General features: G+C 43.4%; 1 protein-coding gene across 1 annotated transcript in view; it reads right to left on the reverse strand.

The window, feature by feature from the left end:
• The window catches only part of MAP3K12 (mitogen-activated protein kinase kinase kinase 12), a 203,706-nt gene extending 181,622 nt beyond the window's left edge, over nucleotides 1-22,084 (reverse strand). The window contains exon 1 of the mRNA XM_040340709.1: nucleotides 21,868-22,084. The gene's annotated coding sequence lies outside the window, so the exon portion shown is untranslated. The remainder of the gene's footprint in view (nucleotides 1-21,867) is intronic.
• Between the last annotated feature and the right edge of the window lie 256 nt (nucleotides 22,085-22,340).

Consider the following 22,340-nt stretch of genomic DNA (forward strand, 5'->3'; position numbering starts at 1 on the left):
TGCCAGACTGTGCTTGATTAGTAAATTAGTGTATAATTTTTCCTCTATCTTAGGGGGGTCTCCAAACATTCTAAACAAAGGGCCGGTTTATTGTCCTTCAGACTCTAGGAGGGCCAGACTATGGCCAGCGGGAGTGGAAATTTTCCTGGCATCAGTGGTAAGCATTGCCACATAGGGGCTAATAGGGGGAGGAATAGTGCCGAGTCCTTGGTATCATAGGGAGGGATAGTACCTAATTTTTGGTTTCCGTGGGAGAAATGGTTCCTCATTGTTGTGTCAGGTGGCAGGAAAGTGTCCTCTTATCAGTGGGAGGAATAGTGCCCCAAGGGTTGGAAAAAGGCAAGCAGAGGGCCACATCCGGCCCTCGTGGCACAGTTTGGACACCACTGCTTTAGCTAAAAGTAAACTGGCTCTTTTTAACAAAGTATGAGAGTAGTTACGTACGGACATAAAATGTAAGAGTGATTATAACGGTTTTATCGTTTCTGGTGGAGGCACTGCAATATGAGTCTCCCTAGGGCTTGAGGTGTGTTGGGTGATTTGCTGGGCTGAACCTATGCCTCCTGCACCTGGATCCTCTACACTGAGACAACCCAATGTGTGCTGAGATAATTCAATGTTTTTTTTTTGTTTTTTGTTTTATTTGGAATTAAGTGGGAAACCCCTTTGTCAAGTTTTAATTGCTGTCTTTGTCTTTATTGGGGGAAATCGGCCCTCTGCTAGTCCTGATGACCATTCTTACTGGGAAGAAAAGCTGAGGGTAAACCATTAAAACCAATGAAAACTTTGCATAGTAACAATCCAGGATCAATATTGCCTCCTCACCACACTTCTGAATGATGGAGTCACCGGAAATTATGTCACCCGGCTCCACGCGACACGTTGCGTCACTGGTCATGTGACTTCTTCAGGAACATCTTATGCCATGTTTTAAATTGGTCTTAATGTAAGCAGATATTTGGTTATTTTAATAACATTTTATATTTCTTGGCAATATTGCTCTATGAATGTCTGTTTATATTCTGAGTGATACGCAAAACGGGAGGCAAGGATCCAGCTAACCCCCCTGCAGAGAGATCGATGGAGCGAAGTGTGGATCTAGGGAGACAGATTATTTTTGGTGGAAGTGATCAGGATTTGAAGACCATTATTCTCTACTCCAAAATAGGATCAATATCGCCTCCTCACCGCACTTCTGAATAACGGAGTCACCGTAAATGATGTCACAAGCTCCACCCGACGCGTTGCGTCACTGTCATGTGACTTCTTTACTCTCTACTCCAAAAATAGGGTTGCCACAATCATCCCTTTAATCCAGGACACATAGTAAGTACACAGGTTCTGAGGCTAATTTAATGCAGATAAGGCACCAAGTGGAGTTTAATTACAATCTTAATCAGTCACAGGAACCTGTGTAATTAATGTGTGTCCTGGATTAAAGGTATGATGTGGCAACCCTACTCCAAAAGCGCAGTTTGACCTATTGGTCGTTCCCTGAGGTGAGTGGCTATTTCACCTGAAGCCTAATGGGCTGTCACCGGCTCTCATCACGAGAGCTTGACTTTACTCACCTTTTCCACCCAGCATCCACCATTCAATGAACTGTAACTACTGGTTCAATGGATTGGAGCCTTCATTTATAGATCACATTCCATTTACAGAAGCTGTAGTACTGCTTCTATGTTTGGTGGAGTGGAGCACAAAGAGTGGGCATAGGGGTTGTATTAAACCACGTTGCACCGGAATATTACTCTGGCAGGGGTGATATGGGGGGAGGATCTGTGCCCCTTGTGCTGATTTCCCTGTTTCTGATTTTGACTGTGCCTGGGCTTTAAGATTATGAAATGATGGTGAGTGACCTGAATGAATTGATTATTGTGAACATTTTGTTGGAGGCACCATGCAGCCCTTTTTCTATGTAGAGCCGTCGTTGGAACTGACTACCAGCTTGCTGAGAAAGACAAGCTGTCATCATCCCATGATTTCTCAGTCTTTAGCAGACTATGCCCTCCCTTTACCCCTTTGCTTCTGGTTAAGAGCAGATTATTCCTTCTCCAGCAGTAGGCAGTCAAAACAAGAATAAAGAAAACTAAAATCCTCCATGTCAATGTTGATGCTGCCCAATCTTATTCTGCCGCCCGAGGCACTGACCTGCAAGCTCTTTGTAGCATATATGGCCCCGATGTGTTCATCCATTAACCCTGTGAGTCCCCTGTACCGCAATGGTACAATATTCGATTTTCATCACCAAGAAAATATGTCACCATCATAACCCCATTTGCTTGCAAGAACACAGCACACAGATAATATCTTCATGCAGTGGAAACGGCCAGATTAATGCATAACAGGTTGGTTGTTGCAAGAAGACATCAGTCCGCAAGCATGCTTATTTATCTTAGGGGAATTATACTGGAACATTGATCATTCTAAAACAGCATCATATCGACAAGCATGCAATGCTTCAAGAGAATCAACGTTTCTATTTTGCTTTTCCTGCATTTCACATTAGCCTCACATATATCACAATGGTTTTACTGTATGCAATGCAGGTAAATCTTACAGCTATATAGTATAATGCACGCTGTAGATCTTCTCTGAGGTTTCATTGTTAACATATTTTTCAAAGACGATCTTACATTCAATTTATAGCAGAGTTGCATGGTCTCCATAACAGTATCTATGTACTATTAGGCCGCGTACACACGATCGGTCCATCCAATGAGAACGGTCCGAAGGACCGTTCTCATCGGTTAACCGATGAACCTGACTGATGGTCCGTCGCGCCTACACACCATTGGTTAAAAAAACAATTGTGTCAGAACGCGGTGTCGTAAAACACAACGACGTGCTGAAAAAAACGAAGTTCAATGCTTCCAAGCATGCGTTGACTTGATTCTGAGCATGCGCTGGTTTTTAACCAATGCTTTTGCATACTAACGATCGGTTAGGCGTCCATCGGTTCAATTTTAAAGCAAGTTCTCATTTTTTTGACCAAAGGTTAAAGAACCTATGGGGCCCACACACGATCGGTTTGGACTGATGAAAACGGTCCTTTAGACCGTTCTCCTCTGGCGATCCTATCGTGTGTACGCGGCCTTAGAGTATTATAGTACAGTTGTAGCAAGGTCTCCAGCCTTATCCAGTATAAGGAGGACCTCCAAGGCCAAAGATAGCTGACATCCTTCAATATGTGGTGGGTTGTAAGGCATAGTGGGTGCAAAGATGTTGAATGTCATTCGGGCGGCAGACACTTCTTGGATGTAAAAGAGGTTTTATTTCTTTTGACGGTCCTTTTTGTATTTTTGGGGAAAAGAGGGTTAGGGCCAGGACACCCTTAACCACTTAACTACCGGCCGCCGTCAATTGACAGTGGCACGATAGCTCCATTGTTCTGAAAGGATGACGTCCTCGTCTTTAGAGACACTTTTGGGCCGGCGGCACAGCGCGCACTATCTATGTACCGCCGTGTTACTGGGAACTCGATGCGCGTGTAACTGAGCAGGACCGTGGATCTCTGTGTGTAAACACAGAGATCCACGTCCTGTCAGGGAGAGGAGACCGATGCTGTGTCCCTTGTACATAGGGACACAGATCGGTCACCTCCCCCAGTCAGTCCCCTCCCCCCACAGTAAGAATCACTCCCAGGGTTCACATTTAACCCCTTCCCTGCCAGTCACATTTATACAGTAATCAATTCATTTTTATATAGCACTGTTCGCTGTATAAATGTGACTGGTCCCAAAAATGTGTCAAAGTGTCTGATGTGTCCGCCATAATGATGCAGTCCCAATAAAAATCGCAGATCGCAGCCATTACTAGTAAAAAAAAAAATGTCCCCTATTTTTTAGGCGTTTTTTTACCAAAAATATGTAGAAGAATACATATCGGCCTAAACTGAGAATTTTTATTTTATTTTTTTAAATTGGGATATTTATTATAGCAAAAAGTAAAAAAATAGTGTGTTTTCTTTTTTTAAAGTTGCCGCTCTTTTTTTGTTTATAGCAACAAAAAATAAAAACCGCACAGGCGATCAAATACCACCAAAGAAAGGCTCTATTTGTAGGAAAAAAAGGACGTCAATTTTGCTTGGGAGCCACGTCGCCACGACCGCGCAATTGTCAGTTAAAGCGACGCAGTGCGGGAAGCTGAAATTTCGCCTGGGCAGGAGGGGGTAATATGTGCCAGTAAGCAAGTGGTTAAGTAGTTGTAGATTCAATTGGCAGACACCGAGACTTCAATAGAAAGACAGCCGGGCAGGGAAAGGCCCCAGCAAGGCACCACATCTGCACATGCTGGAATGCTATCTCCTATGGTAACAGTCTTTAACAGTTCCTAACTCAAACGAACAATTCCTTCAGCTTCACTACAACTGCCTCTTGTAGTTCTTCAACACTGAGCTCCTGGTCTCTCAGTAGACCCACTGATTCACTGACTATGAATCCCTTGAGCTCCTTCAAGTTTTGCGGTGTATCCCTCAAGCGTCACCCGTGCTTCTCTGCTGGGTCCCTAGCTTGGCACTCCAGCACTCCTCAACTTCACCCTGCTAACCAACAGGTCCCTGGCTTGACTCACAAGGCTGCTCTACAAGTGTCCTCCTCTGCGGGTTGGTCCCTGACTTGATCCTTGATCACCGCCTGAAGTTTCCCACTTTCCACTATGGCCCATTCATGACAATGCGGTTTGGGTACTTGCTTCAGTTACTCACTGTGGTCCCTGGTAAACGCGATTGGTCCCCTTTGTGGCAACAGCTTCCCTTCTACCATGACAGGTTCTCCGGCCTGGCAAACCGGCACTTCTGGTTGGACTGCAAGCCGCAATTCCCAACCCTGCGCTACTCTCTTTACTTCTGGATAGGCTCTCACACACCTAGCAGCCAAATGCCCCCGGATAAGGCCCCCAATTTCTGGCCTAGCAGCCCGGGAGTACGACGCATGTCCACCCAGACAGATGTCCAGGTGGCACAGAACACAGATCACCTGACCTCACCCGAATATATAGGCTCTCCCAGCAGGCCAAGGTATTCAAGAAAACCCTGCCCATCGGCTGAGATACCTCATATACTCATTTATACTTTTTTTTGGTTAATATTCTGTCTCTATCATTAAAAAACACCTTGAAAAGAATGATAGATCCTCAATTTCTTTGTAAAACCTCCTACCCACAATCAGATTTTATGTGGACAAAACGTAGGACATTTGCCTGAATGGCGTTGGGCCAGAACTTGTCTTGCATATAAAGGGCAATATTGTCAGCCAAACAACACGAAACAACATGGTTTTTCAGCACTTTAGAGCTCCACCTTTGGGCAACTTCTGCTAATGTTGTGTTATGGTGAGAATTCTGAGCATGCGTATTTGTACTTTGAAGTTTGAAGTGTCCTCACGAACCGAAAATCCGATGAACACGTAATTGTTGGCAGACAATTTTAAAGCATGCCATCCCACATTTGTTTGTGGAAAATCCGACAGCAATTGTCCAATGGAGCATACAAACGTTTGGATTTTCCGAAAACAACCTGTCATCACACAATTCCTAAAAAAGAAAAAGTAGAGCTGCGCAACACAAAAAATGATAATATGATGATAAATGTTAAATTACCATGAGTGCCAAAGCTGACAAATCAATAACCAATATGATGTGAAACATAAAGAAAAACACATATAATATATATAAATCAAAGTGCATATATAGTCCATATGTGAACCAACAAAAAAGGAAAAAGGAATATCCAATCACTGATGAATCCTATAGTAAGATACACAGTGCAGCAACCAGTGAGCAAATAGAAATCCTGTGCGAGGAAACAGCAGAACCACAATGTGTCACCAATCACGCCTGTGCACCACCACCTATAAAGTTGTATGCTTACCAGAGGTAAGCTGTAATGGGCCAAAAGTATTGGCCGTGTTCCCAATAGATAGCGTTCTCCAATGGCAGGGAAAGCGAGCGATCAGATGGAACGAACTCAATGGGCACAAAGACTGCGAAGCTCAGCGTGGATACCCAAGATTAAGAGAGACTCACATAGTGTGTATCGCATGGGGAATCAGATTTAATAACCCTAATGGCAACTTAGGCCTCGTACACACGACCAGTTTCCTCGGCAGAATCCATCAAGAAACTTGGTGGGAGAGTTTTTTTGCCGAGGAAACTGGTCGTGTGTATGTTTTTCATCAAGGAAACTGTCGAGGAACTTGTCGAGTCAAAAAGAGAGCAAGTTCTCTTTTTCCCCGACGGGAGTCAAATTGGCTCGTCGAGGAACTTGTCGGGCTGGTTTCCGACGAGAAACTCGAGCGTATGTATGCTAAGAAACCCGCGCTTGCTCATAATAAAGTATATGACGGGAGTAAAAGTAGCATTTGTAATGGAGATAACACATTTTTCACGCTGTAACAGACTGAAAAGTGCAAATCGTCTCTTACCAAACTTTTACTTAACACGCAAACACATGAGATTAGCAAAAGCAGCCCCAAGAGTTGTGCAAGTGGAATCGAACTTCCCCTGCCGTCCTATGTGTTGTAGTCACCGCGTTTGAGAACGAGGAAATTTTGTCTTGACTGTGTGTACGCAAAGCAAGCTTGTCGAGTTCCTCTACAAAGCTAACAAGGAACTCGACAAGGAAAACGATGTGTTTCGCCGAAGAGTTACTCGGCCGTGTGTACGAGGCCTTACAGTTTAAAAGAGTAACAAACATCCGTATAGGACAATGGAGAGCCGGCCGGCATGCGATCTCCCGTTCAGAGCGATGACGTCAGCACGTCTACCTCCCAACGAACGGATAATCCGATCGTGTGCGAGAAACTTTAGTCAGCAAACTTAGGCCCCTTTCACACTGGGGCGGAATGTGCGGTGGCGGTATAGCGCCGCTATTTTTAGCAAAAGTTATAGCGTTTACAAAATAGGGGATAGTTTTATAGCATTTTTATTAATATATATTTTTTTTTTACTAGTAATGGCGGCGATCAGCGAGCCCCTATTGGCTGCTCGGCGAGATGACGTATAGCTACGTGATCTCGCCCAGCAGAGCCGACCTGCCACCGTATGACTGCGGCGGCTGGTCGGCAAGCACTTAATTGAACAAGCTGAAGTTAGAAGCTGATTGGCTACCACTCACAGCTGCACCCAATTTGGAGTGCTCCTGCTTTAGTAAATCTCCCCATCATATACATTGGGCTGTGTTCATCAACACAGTCCTAATGCATGGATGAGGTTAATAAAAAAATATTTTTTTCATATTTTGTCAGTTCTGCGTTGGTGCGTGCTGAAAACAAATGAAGCAGGTGGCTTTTTCTCACGCTGCAGCACATTGTGACATGCTTGTAGTACATGTTAGCTGAAGCATGATATCTTTTTTAAAAAAGCAAAACATTTGCCATCAAGTTTACTAGCTTTCCAGATCTTCTAATTTCTTTGACATAATGCTCACATTGTATTCTTTATTGTAGGTTTAGATGAAATTGCCTACATTCGTGTCAGGTTTACTTCAAACTACCGATTGCTGTTTTCAGTTGGATTAGTCAACAAGTTCATGTCTGTGGGACAAGCATGACAGCTGATAAATCATCATGATCCTTGAGCGCACCATTGGCCCCATTCAAAGGGTGCACATACAGGGGTTGTCATTGCCCGTGTGGCCCCCCAATGTAAACCTGGATAGGAGGGCGGCGACATGTAGAGGAACCTACATGTCGCCGCTGAATGCCTGCTTCTCCTGCGCTCCCTCTCAAAGACATTCAGCGGCTGCAAGAGGGAAATGGAGGGAAAATGGGTCCCTCTACATGCCGCTCCTGCTGTCTTCCTATCCCTGTCCTGCTGCCCTGTGCCCCTGTGTGCTTCCCTGGCCACTCAACCTGGCAGCGCTGCCGAGTTCCCCCCCCACCTCCTGCCTGCTGCTACGGGGATCTGTCAGGTTGGAGAACAGGGGAAGAGTCAGGTAAATGTGTCATTTTTACTTGTCTTAATGAATAGAGTCAGTGATCGTTTTTTTTTTTCATTCACAGCTGAGGCATAGTAAACTGTGTTTGCTATGCTACAGTTTATGAATGAACGGGAAGCTCTGTACAGAGCTATTCCTGTTCGTTCATTCTGTGCAGCTGAGATTGCAGTAGAGCTGCACGATTCTGCTTAGAATAAAGATCATGATTCTCGCGGCGTAAAATCTTTTACATTTATGCAAATTGAGCTAACTTTACTGGTTATTTTTTTTTTAATTCATTAAAGTAATTTTTTCCCAAAAAATTGCATTTGAAAGACCGTTGCGCAAATAGAGTGCAACATAAAATATTGCAACAACCGTCATTTTATTCTCTAGGGTCTCTACTAAATATATATATAATGTTTGGGGGTCATTTTTTAGCAAAAAAAATGATTTTAACTTGAAAAGAACTGTCAGAAAAAGGTTTAGTGTTTAAGTGGTTAAACTTCCCTTATTTACATACAGAAGTCTATTCCTTTGATGTAAATGTCAAATTGATACAATGTTTAGATTTAACATTCCACTGATAGAATGTTTTCAAAACTTAGCAGACTGCCCAGACTTTGGGGTAGATTCAGGAAGCTTTTACGGCAGCGTATCTCCAGATACGCCGCCGTAATTTCAAATCTGCGCCGGTGTATCGTTACGTCGATTCTTAAAGGCAGATACGCTAAAAAAATAGGCTTCCTCGCCGACATGAATGCGGCGGCGTAGAATTTGTGTGCAATATTACGTTGGCCGCTAGGGGCGCTTCGTTCGTTTTTCCAGCGTAAAAATATGCAAATTACCTAGATACGCCGATTCCACAAACGTTACGTACAGCCGGTGCAATTTATTTACATCGTTTATGTTAGGCTTTTTCGGTGTAAGGTTGCTCCTTGCTATAGGTGGCGCAGCCAATGTTAAGTATGGACGTCGTTCCCGCTTCAAAATTTGAATTTATTACGTCATTTGCATAAGTAGTTCGCGAATAGGACTGGACGTAATTTACGTTCACGTCGAAAGCAATGACGATTTGCGTCGGAATTTCGAGCATGCGCACTGGGATTTTTCTTCATGAACGGCGCATGCGCCGTTCGTAAAAACGTAAAATACGCGGGGTCAACCTAATTTAAATAAAACACGCCCCCCTCAAACATCATTTGAATGACGCGCGCCTTACGCCCGGCCCCATTTACGCTACGCCGCCGTAAGTTAGGAGGCAAGTGCTTTGTGAATACAGCACTTGCCTCTCAAACTTACGGCGGCGCAGCATAAATACGATACGCTGCGCCGCCGAAAGAACGGGCGCAGCTACCTGAATCCAGTCTTTTGTCTGAGAGCAGAGAGAAAATTCTTTGCATACCAAAGTGCAGAGAGAAAATTCTTTGCATACCAAAGATGTGAAACCCTGTGTCAAGATCGCAATGGGAAAAAGATTGCTATAAACGATTCTTGACGATTATTGTGCCGCTCTAGATTGAAGAGAGGGAGACTGATGAACCTGTTCCTCAGTCCCTGTCTCTGTCTCAAAATGAGACATCAGGAGTCTGTTTAGACCCCCTGATATTTCACCAAAGCCCTCCCAAGGGGAGTCTTAAAAAATATGTAAAAACAATTAAATAAAAAAAGGAAAGAAATTAAATGGTAAAAAAAAAAAAACCAATAAATAAAAATCTACTGATACCAGTGGCGGAACTACCAGGCTCGCAAAGGTGCATTTGAGACTAGGCTCTGGCGTTCACGCCCACCGCGTGGGGACCTCAATATGGCAGGAAGGTGGCCCACTGGGGGAACCGTAATAACATAAATAATGGAGTAAAGGACTCCGGGATCAGTGGGAAGGGCCTCGGTCGGGGGCCCCCTTCATGGTTTCTTGCAGCTTCACATCTGTGATTACCAGTGCTGACCCTTGCTCTCATCTTCCATCCGCTGCAAAGAACAGATGGGAACACTTAGCTGTACCATGAGTTGTAGCTACAGGGCGGTGGGGGGATTCGGATGGTTCATCTGACCATTCTCTAATGTTAGCCGACTGCCAGACCCAATGTTCACCAGCAAATCCCAAGCCTTTGTTGAATGACTTTTTTTGGAGCTGTTACTTAACATGGGGTAGAGATCTCTGGAATCAAAACATACATCCTTTTCCTCCACAGACTGTTTTTAGTCTTCTATGGACAGAAATTCATACATTGCAGAGCAGAGAACAAAACAGAGTGTGGAGTAATTGATTTAGTAAAGGACCCCCACCCTGCCCATGCTGAGGAGCTTACATGAGAAGCTTGCTGGTGTAACCTCATCACTCAGGGAGTCTCTCTCCTCCCGCCCAATCTAAGCTCTTCTAGGCTTTCCTATTATCTGTCACTTAATGTTTTCTTACTAATAATCAATAAACATTGATCCAAGCCTGTGAGTGCTCAGCATTTCTACCCTTAGCCACATAAATACACATAAATTATTAGCTCCACACAGGCCAAAATTCGAGAGATCTGCATACTCCAAGTCTTTGTAAACATAAATACAATACTAGACACAGCGTCATCGTTTTACCTCAACACTAAAAACATTACTCAGCAGGCACTGCCAAACAAGATATATACAGTGTATATATATATATAGTATCTCACATAAGTGAGCACACCCCTCACAGTTTTGTAAATATTTTATTATATCTTCTCATGTGGACAACACACTGAAGAAATGACACTTTGCTACAATGTAAAGTAATGAGTATACAGCTGTATAACAGTGTAAATTTGCTGTTCCCTCAAAATTAACTCAACACACAGCCATTAATGTCTAAACCGCTGGCAACAAAAGTTTATTTGAATAACAAAAATGAATTAAATAATGTTTTTGGTCTGTGGTGTTCAGATCCAGAGTAGTTCCACTTTAGGCCCCTTTCCTACTTGTGCGACTTTTCCTGCAACTTGGGACTGCAAAGTCGCATTACAAGTCGTACCCCATAATTTCCAATGAGTAGCGTTCATATCTGTGGGACTTCAAGTTGCAGCGACTTCAAAAAAGTCCCTGCACTACTTTGGTCTGGTCTGGTCTGACTTTTGATTGACTTAATATCCATAGACCTCAAGATAACGCAGGCATTGCTTCAAGTCGCATCAAAGTCATGTGACTTTCAGGTCGTACAGGTGTTAAAAGGGGCCTTAACTAGCACTTGGAAACGTTTACATACATTTTAAAAACGGCAAATGTTTTTTTCTGCCAAAACTCAGCTGCTCCTGGACACACTAACAGTATTTTTTTCCTGCTTCTAAAACTCCTACAAACGCCTATGTGCATGAGGCTTAATATAGTAGGTGTGTTACTGGCCAGATCACCAGGTAAACACACAGGGAAAAAAATGCCTAGAATAAGAAAACAAATGCAGCCTCCACATCTAAAGCCTCGTACACACGACCGAGGAACTCGACGGGCGAAACAAATCGTTTTCCTCGTCGAGTTCCTTGTTAGTGCTGTTGAGGAACTCGACAAGGCAAGTTTCTCCATTCCCGTCGAGGAAAAAGAGGACAGGCTCTCTTTTGGCTCGACGGGATCCTCGACAGTTTCCTCGTCGAAAAATGTACACACGGACCGGTTTCTCTGCAAAAAAAAAATCCCAGCAAGTTTCTTGCTGGTTTTTGCCGAGAAACTCGGTCGGGTGTACGAGGCCTGAGGATTGGTAAGCTGCAATATATTACATTCTTGGTTTTGGGTTTCATACCGCTTTAGGCCCCTTTCACAAGGGCATTCCATCAGTCTGTTGTTGACCTGTATTTTAGACCAATCACAAATGGACTGCAATGTATCCCTATGGAAGGCCGGATGTAAAGGGATATGTGTCCATTTTTAAACAGGTTAATTCTGGGTTGTTGGACTAAAAGCAAGTAATCTTGCATCCAGCCTAATTTTACAGACCTGAAAAGAAAGGAACGGATGCACATTTGCTTACATCTGTGTGTCCAGGGGAATTATATAAGTTACTTTTTCCCCCATGACCAATGAATAAAAAAACAGAGCAAAGCCGGAACAGACATGGATGTCACATGTATGGCATCCGTTTTCCTTTTGATCTGACTCAGTAGGAGATCTTGCTATGAATCTCCTGCTGAGATGGAATGGAAGTACCCGTGTACCTTAGAAAACAAATAAACAAGCTGTGCCATGCAATTTGCATTTGACATGCAACAATAGAACAAGAAAGCTCATTCTGCCAGCTTCCATAAAAAGACGCCCTATGGCGCAGCCATATTGAAAATCAATGTGCAGTTTCCATTCCGAATCATGTACAGACAGTGCAATGCTAGCAGACAGGCTACACACAGCTTCTGTACAGCTGACAGCCTGTTCTCTACAGGTGTTGGATTTTTTTTTTTTTTTTAAAAAGACACTAAGCCCTCCCCTCAACTTGCTCTACAACACCATGATCTAGTCCCAGAAACCTGCTCTACAACACCATGATCTAGTCCCAGAAACCTTCTCTACAAAACCATGATCTAGTCCCAGAAACCAGCTCTACAACACCATGATCTAGTCCCAGAAACCTGCTCTACAACACCATGATCTAGTCTCAGAAACCTGCTCTACAACACCATGATCTAGTCCCAGAAACCTTCTCTACAACACCATAAATTAGTCTCAGAAACCTGCTCTACAACACACTGATCTGGTCTTAGAAACCTGGTGTACAACATAGAGATCTGGTTTCAGAAACCTGCTCTACAACACCATGATCTAGTCCTAGAAACCTGCCCTACAACAACATGATCTAGTCTCAGAAACCTGCTCTACAACAACATGGTCTAGTCCCAGAAACCTTCTCTACAACACCATGATCTAGTCTCAGAAACCTGTTCTACAGCACCATGATCTAGTCCCAGAAACCTACTCTACAACACCATAAACTAGTCTCAGAAACCTGCTCTACAACACACGGATCTGGTTTTAGAAACCTGCTGTACAGCATAGTGATCTGGTTTGAGAAACATGCACTACAAAACCATGATCTAGTCCCAGAAACCTGCTCTACAACACCATGATCTAGTCCCAGAAACCTGCTCTACAACACCGTGATCTAGACTTAGAAACCTGCTCTACAACACCATGAACTAGTCTCAGAAACCAGCTCTACAACACTGTAATGTAGTCTCAGAAACCTGCACTACAACACTGTGCTCTAGTCTCAGAAACCTGCACTACAACACCATGATCCAGTTTCAGAAACCTGCTCTACAATGCCGTTTTCTAGTCTCATAAACCTACTCTACAACACTGTGATCTAGTCTCATAAACCTGCTGTACAACATAGTGATCTGGTTTCAGAAACCTGCTCTACAACACCATGATCTAGTCGCAGAAACCTTCTCTACAAAACCATGATCTAGTCCCAGAAACCTTCTCTATAACACCATGATCTAGTCTCAGAAACCTGCTCTACAACACCATAAATTAGTCTCAGAAACCTGCTCTACAACACACTGATCTGGTCTTAGAAACCTGCTGTACAACTTAGTGATCTGGTTTCAAAAACCTGCTCTACAACACCGTGATCCAGTCTCAGAAACCTGTTCTACAACACCATGATTTAGTCTCAGAAACCTACTCTACAACACCGTTTTCTAGTCTCATAAACCTACTCTACAACACTGTGATCTAGTCTCATAAACCTACTCTACAACACTGTGTTCTAGTCTCATAAACCTGCACTACAACACCATGATCCAGTCTCAGAAACCTACTCTACAACACCGTGATCTAGTCTCAGAAACCTGCTCTACAACACTATGAACTAGTCTCAGAAACCAGCTCTACAACACTGTAATGTAGTCTCAGAAACCTGCTCTACATCACTGTGCTCTAGTCTCAGAAACCTGCACTACAACACCATGATCCAGTCTCAGAAACCTACTCTACAACACCGTTTTCTAGTCTCATAAACCTACTCTACAACACTGTGATTTAGTCTCATAAACCTGCTGTACAACATAGTGATCTGGTTTCAGAAACCTGCTCTACAACACCATGATCTAGTCACAGAAACCTTCTCTACAACACCATGATCTAGTCCCAGAAACCTTCTCTACAACACCATGATCTAGTCTCAGAAACCTGCTCCACAACACCATGATCTAGTCTCAGAAACCTGCTCTACAACACCATGATCTAGTCCCAGAAACCTTCTCTACAACACCATAAATTAGTCTCAGAAACCTGCTCTACAACACACTGATCTAGTCTTAGAAACCTGCTGTACAACATAGAGATCTGGTTTCAGAAACCTGCTCTACAACACCATGATCTAGTTTCAGAAACCTGCTCTACAACACCATGATCTAGTCCCAGAAACCTGCCCTACAACACAGTGATCTGGTTTCAGAAACCTGCTCTACAACACCATGATCTAGTCTCAGAAACCTGCTCTACAACACCATGATCTAGTCCCAGAAACCTGCTCTACAACACAGTGATCTGGTTTCAGAAACCTACTCTACAACACCATGATCTAGTCTCAGAAACCTGCACTACAATACCATGATCCAGTCTCAGAAACCTACTCTACAACACCGTGATCTAGTCTCAGAAACCTGCTCTACAACACTATGAACTAGTCTCAGAAACCAGCTCTACAACACTGTAATGTAGTCTCAGAAACATGCTCTACAACACTGTGCTCTAGTCTCAGAGACCTGCACTACAACACCATGATCTAGTCTCAGAAACCTACTCTACAACACCATTTTCTAGTCTCATAAACCAACTCTACAACACTGTGATCTAGTCTCAGAAACCTGCTCTACAACACCATGATCTAGTCCCAGAAACCTGCTCTACAACACAGTGATCTGGTTTCAGAAACCTGCTCTACAACACCATGATCTAGTCTCAGAAACCTGCTCTACAACAATATGATCTAGTCCCAGAAACCAGCTCTTCAACACTGTAATTTAGTCTCAGAAACCTGCTCTACAGCACCATGATTTAGTCCCAGAAACCTACTCTACAACACCGTTTTCTAGTCTCATAAACCTACTCTACAACACTGTGATCTAGTCTCATAAACCTACTCTACAACACTGTGATCTAGTCTCATAAACCTGCTCTACAACACCATGATCCAGTCTCATAAACCTACTCTACAACACTGTGATCTAGTCTCATAAACCTGCTCTACAACACCATGATCCAGTCTCAGAAACCTACTCTACAACACTGTGATCTAGTCTCAGAAACCTGCTCTACAACACCGTGATCCAGTCTCAGAAACCTCCTCTACAACACCGTTATCTAGTCTCATAAACCTGTTTTACAACACTGTGATCCAGTCTCAGAAACTTGCACTACAACCCCGTGATTTAGTCTCAGAAACCTGCTCTACAATCCCCTGATCAGGGCTGGTGCAAGGATTTTTGACACCCTAGGCGAAACCCCATTTTGCCGCACCGCCCTTGGCTCCACCCCTCACTCCACCCCCTTTGTCCTGCCCATGTATACCCCACCTTTTTAATGAAGCGACCATCAAATGCAGCCTCACTAGCGCCCATCAAATGCAGCCCCACCAGCACCCATCAATGCAGCCTCACCAGCGCCCATCAATGCAGCCTACCAATGCCCATCAATGCAGCCTCACCAATGCCCATCAATGCAGCCTTTACCAGTGCCTATCAATGCAGCCTTTACCAGTGCCTATCAATGCAGCCTTTACCAGTGCCCATCAATGCAGCCTCACCAGCACCCATCAATGCAGTTTACCAGCGCCCATCAATGCAGCCTTACCATCACCCATCAATGCAGCCTTACCATCGCCCATCAATGCAGCCCTACCATCGCCCATCAATGCAGCCTCACCAGCACCCATAAATGCAGCCTACCAGAACCCATCAATGCAGCCTCACCAGCACACATCAATGCAGCCTCACCAACAGGGAATAGAACCCGCTCTAGGTCCCAAAAAATCTCCTTCTCCTCAAAATGATGGTACTGGCTCAGTATACAAAGTAGCATATAAAAAATAATTAAATCCGGATGGCCGCACTCCAACAACGATTTCTTTATTGGTTAAAAACCATTCAGCAAAAGATGCAATCAACAGCTGATATGTTTCACACTCTAACTACTGGTGCTTACTCACAGCCAGCCTCACCAGCACCCATCAATGCAGCCTACCAGCACCCATCAATGCAGCCTCACCAGCGCCCATCAATGTACCCTAACCTGCGCCCATTAATGAAGCCTACAAGTGCCCATCAATGAATGTGTGCTTGCTTCCATTCATTCGGGAGTTAGGACACAGACACAGCCCTCCGCCACCACTACGCCTCTGACACTTTGTACGAATTGAGTGGCGGCTGCCTGCTGATGCTGAGACTTTGTTGCTTGTTGCAGAGAGAAGAGAGTAGAAACACCAGTGGCCGGGCACCCCTAGACAGCAGTGCGCCCTAGGCGGCTGCCTAGTTTGCCAATGGTAGCATCAACCCTATACGTGATCTAGTCTCAGAAATCTGCTCTACAACACTGTTATATAGTCTCAGAAACCTACTCTACAACACTGTTATATAGTCTCAGAAACCTACTCTACAACACTGTTATATAGTCTCAGAAACCTACTCTACAACACCATGATCTAGTCTCACAAATCTACTCTACAACACAGTGATCTAGTCTCAGAAACCTCCTCTACAACACCATGATCTAGTCTCACAAATCTACTCTACAACACAGTGATCTAGTCTCAGAAACCTCCTCTACAACACCATGATCTAGTCTCAGAAGGCAGACTCGTACACAGGACACAGAGCAAGCTATGTACAAATACAACATCACACACATCATTCCCACAAGTCATTTACTTTCAAAATTAAAATAAAGAATCCATGAAGAAAAGAAGCAATGTCCTGTAATGTAAAATGTAAAAAAAAACACAACTGATTGTTTGAACAAACACATGTATAAAGCCGAGAGCATATGAGCAATTCCACTCCATTCTGAAAATGATGCAATCACAGCATATTGATATAGATATTTCCTAAGACCTCATATATTCAATGAGACCCTTTATAAGACATCAGTGATTTACACAATGCAGTTAGCGATAGCAACCAATCGAAATTCAGGTAGCTGTAGTTAGAACCGCAAGATAAATATAGCTGATTGATATGGATTAATGACAAAGTATATGCAAACCCAGTCACCTAAATGTTTTATAAATCTTTAACATATTAAATGAATATTGTAATATATAAAGTGATCCTGCCACAAAAGTCCATTGTTCAAGCACTTCCTGTCTCACGCTAGGTTCACACTTATGCAGTTTGCAGTTGCAGTTGTTTTATGCATTTTTGCCTTTTTGGGAAATATCTCTTGTTATACAGGAGAAACCATCAAAAATGCAACAGAAACACAGAAAAAAAAGTACTGTGTTTATTTGCGTTTTTCAAGTGATTCTGCTGTGTTTCCATTGAAGTTTGTGGAAATCATGTTAAATGGACTATAGTGCAATTCTGCAAAATTGAAAACTCACTGAGAAACGCATAGGTGTGAACCAGGCCTTAGGGTGGCCATACACAATACAAACTGATTGTACAATCCCTGAACCGTCCAATTTACATTTACCAAAGGTATTGGGATGTCTGCCTTTACACACACATGAACTTTAATGACATCCCAGTCTTATTCGGTAGGGTTCCGCTCTAATTCATCCCAAAAGTGTTCTATGGGGTTGAGGTCAGGAATCTGTGCAGACCAGTCAAGTTCCTCCACCTCAAATTCGCTCATCCATTTCTTATTGGACCTTTCTTTGTGCACTGGTCCAAATGAATTGGTGGAGGGAGATTATTGTGTGGGGTTGTTTTTCAGGGTTGTGCTTGGCCCTTTAGTTCCAGTGAAGGGAATTCATAAGGCATCAGCATACCAAGACATTTTGGACAATTTCATGCTCCCAACTTTGTGAAAACAGTTTTGGGGATGGTCCCTTCCTGTTCCAACATGACTGCGCACCAGTGCATAAAAGGTCAAAAAAAGACATGGATGAGCAAGTTTGGGGTGGAGGAACTTGACTGGCCTGCACAGAGTCCGGACCTCAACCTGATAGAGCAACTTTGGGATGAATTAGAGCGGAGACTGCGAACCAGACCTTCTGATCCACATCAGTGCCTAACCTCACAAATGTGCTTCTGGAAGAATGGTCAAACATTCCCATAGACACACTCCTAAACCTTGTGGACAGCCTTCCCAGAAGAGTTGAAGCTGTTGTAGCAACAAAAGGTGGGCCAACTCAATATTGAACCCTACAGACTAAGGCCCCATACACACCATAGAATCTATCCGCAGATAAATCCCATCAAATGGGTTTCAGCGGATAGATTCTATGGTGTGTACACTCCGGCGGATATTTATCCGCGGATAAATCTCCCCTGGGATGGATTTTCAGCAGATGAATATTTGCTGACATGCTCAACAAATCCATCTGCTGAAGTCCATCCCAAAGGATGGATCCGCTCGTCTGTACAGACTCACCGGATCCATCCGTCCAAAGGGATTCCCCGCACGCGTCGTAATGATTTGACGCATGCGTGGAATTCCTTATATGACAGCGTCGCGCCCGTCGCCGCGTCATAATAGCGGCGACGGCGCGACACGTCATCGCCAGAGGATTTCAGCGCGGATTTCAATGCGATGGTGTGTACACGCCATCGCATAGAAATCTTCTGAAATCCTCGAGAGGATTTATCCGCGGATACGGTCCGCTGGACCGTATCTGCGGATAAATCCTCTCGTGTGTATGGGGCCTAAGACTGGGATGCCATTAAAGTTCATGTGCGTGTAAAGACAGGCGTCCCAATACTTGTGGTAATATTGTGTATGTAATATTAGGACAGACAGGCGTCTCAATACTTGTGGTAATATTGTGTATGTAATATTAGGACAGACAGGCGTCCTAATACTTGTGGTAATATTGTGTATGTAATATTAGGACAGACAGGCGTCCTAATACTTGTGGTAATATTAGGACAAACCTATACAAGCCAATCAATTGTTATCCAATCACACAGGTTTTTACATTACACAATTTTTGGTCGAGCTAAAGGAGTTTGTAAAAACAGATTGCATAGTGTAAGGTAAGTCCACACAGGTGACCAGGGGACAATAAAAACAGATGTCTGATCTGTGTTTTTACCACCCCCAACTTCCCACCTACAAGTGTACATGGTTCTTGCTCAGTTCTGTTTACGTTGACACTGCTGTGATGCTTCATAATGTAATTTTAATTCAGCATGTAGAGCGTAATAGGCAGCAACACCTGTCATATCCACCCACTTCTGTCATTGGGACTGCAACGTGACTGCGTGCCAAATGTGACTATGGCGGATTCAGCGCGGTAGTTCAAAGCAAAATCCCCCTTGGGGTTGAAATGAATCATTCGCATTCCGGAGGTGGTATTATCACCTCCTGAATGCCTTTAAACTGTCTGTCAACAGCCTCTGAAAAAAAACAATCCACCTCAGATCGCTTTTCAGAGGTAGAGCCTGCCACCTATGTGAATGAGCCCATACAGTGACAATGCCGTGTATCTGTCTCACTGGTAGACATGGGCTTCTGGTGGAGACTACAAGTTTCAGCATGCATTATCTTTGGTGAGTATATAGGCAGTAAGTCACCCCAGGAAATCGGCAGCACCCAGGAGTGGACTAAACAAGGTCAAAGGTGCATTTTAGTTAGACAAAAATGGCAGTTGGTTATGATACACAGTTGGTTATGATACACAATTGGTTATGATATACAGTTAGTTATGATACACAATTGGTTATGATACACAGTTGGCTATGATACACAATTGGTTATGATACACAGTTGGTTATGATACACAGTTGGTTATGATACACAATTGGTTATGATACACAGTTGGTTATGATACACAGTTGGTTATGATACACAATTGGTTATGATACACAGTTGGTTATGATACACAATTGGTTATGATACACAGTTGGCTATGATACACAATTGGTTATGATACACAGTTGGTTATGATACACAGTTGGTTATGATACACAATTGGTTATGATACACAGTTGGTTATGATACACAATTGGTTATGATACACAGTTGGCTATGATACAAAATTGGTTATGATACACAGTTGGTTATGATAGACAGTTGGTTATGATACACAGTTGGTTATGATACACCGTTGGTTATGATACACAATTGGTTATGATACACAGTTGGCTATGATACAAAATTGGTTATGATACACAGTTGGTTATGATAGACAGTTGGTTATGATACACAGTTGGTTATGATACACAATTGGTTATGATACACAATTGGTTATGATACACAGTTGGTTATGATACACAATTGGTTATGATACACAGTTGGTTATGATACACAATTGGTTATGATACACAATTGGTTATGATACACAGTTGGTAATGATACACAGTTGGTTATGATACACAATTGGTTATGATACACAGTTGGTTATGATACACAGTTGTTTATGATACACAGTTGGTTATGATGCACAATTGGCCATGATACACAGTTGGTTATGATACACAGTGCTTAGGCAAAGTAAATGTCACCCAGTGAGGGTTTAGATGCACTTTAAGCAGAATTAAACCCAAAACATTTATTCTATTGCAGTTTACCAATCCTTGGGCCAGGTTCACATCTGAGCTGGTGCAGGATTGCGTCCAAATCTCATGTTTTCCCGCACCCATATACCGCTGCAAACAAAACGCGGTGCTTAAAAAGAAACACAAGGGGGTGCTGTTAACTCTTAATGGCACTGCAGTATATTACATTTTGGTTTTGGGTTTAATTCTGTTTTAAGTACCAAACCTATTCATTTACAAATAAGAGAAACTGTAAAAAATGTAGCTTATCATAGCCATAATCACAACCCCATCCATGTCCCATTTATAGATGAATATATACATATACATGGACATATACATATACACATACATGAACACATGAGTGACATTCTGCCCATTGAAGACACACGTGCACACACACACACACACACACACACCCCCATGTGGTCCAAACAGCTGTGTGTAGACACAGCCCAATACCACATCCCCTTGTTTAAGAATGAGTCTCTAGTGCCCCTTCATGGCCACTTCTGGAATTGCAGCCTCCAATAAAAAAAAAGACCCCATGGAGGACAATTCTGTGCCATTTAACCAGTTAATGAGGGGCGCAGAGCCAGAAGTTGTACTTCTCCTAACTCTTCACTGTTTTCATTATTGATTATCAAGCTGTACAAGCTATTGCTGATTGGCTGATATTTCTTATGTATTTATCCAGCAGCATTTTAATATGATGAGATTGTTACAGTTCTAACCTAGTCATCATACTACAAATCTAACAGATCTTCCTCTCTGCAGCTGTGCATTCACCTTCACCCATCAGTCATCCAATCCATCCTGGTGTTATCCTTCCATTTTGCTGCATGAGTCCATCTTGCTGTCTCCTCTATCTATGTACCTGATGTGTGATCAGCCATCAGCAGAATATCAGGGATGATTGGGCATATTTATATGTCATTTTCTTATCTGCAGAGTGCATGCAATCAGCTCTACTCTCATCTCTCCCCATGAAGGTCAGTAGCAGGTTAGCATTGACAATCCATTGCATTCCTTATTTTTTAAATAATGTGTCTGGATTTCTAGATTCAATCAGAAAGACCTACACAGTCCTAATTGGAGGAAGGGAAGGCCTATAGCTGCACATAACCTGGCCAGGCACACAATGCAGACTGTGATTGCACATCATCATCATCACCCAGCAGCAGATGGATGGATCCCACCATGGCAGTACACAGGTACAAGGAGCCATAGACAAGCTGTATACATGGATTGCACAGGATCACAGGAGGATGGATCACCCTGCAGATCATCTCTTCTTACCTTTAATCACAGCGATGGCTCTGCTTGTGTGTCCGCCTTACACAATAGTCAGGAGCCTGCTCTCCCAAGGGCCTCCTCCTGTCACAGCCTCTGCATAGTCCCCATCTGGATCATTGGAGGACTGCAGGGGGATGGGGGCACCCGTTTATTCTCCCCTTGGAAGGACTGATGGAGCCCAGTGCTTGCTCTTCTCCAATGCTTTTTTGGGGAGGGGGAAGGTGGGTGGATGGAGGAGGATGAAGAGAGATACAGAGGGAGGAGGAGGACCATAGAGCAGGATCCTCCTATCTCTCATTGCATCCCTACGGAGGTCAGACACGCCCGGAGCTCAGCACCAAACACACACATAGCAGAGCATTAACCCTGATCAGCACCAAGGACAGCACCGACCATCATCCCTCCACAGAGATCCCAATCAGCAATATACTAACTATAACATACTGTACACTAAATATAACATACACTATATGTAA

Source organism: Rana temporaria, chromosome 2 (genome assembly GCF_905171775.1).
Source record: "Rana temporaria chromosome 2, aRanTem1.1, whole genome shotgun sequence".
NCBI lineage: Eukaryota > Metazoa > Chordata > Amphibia > Anura > Ranidae > Rana > Rana temporaria.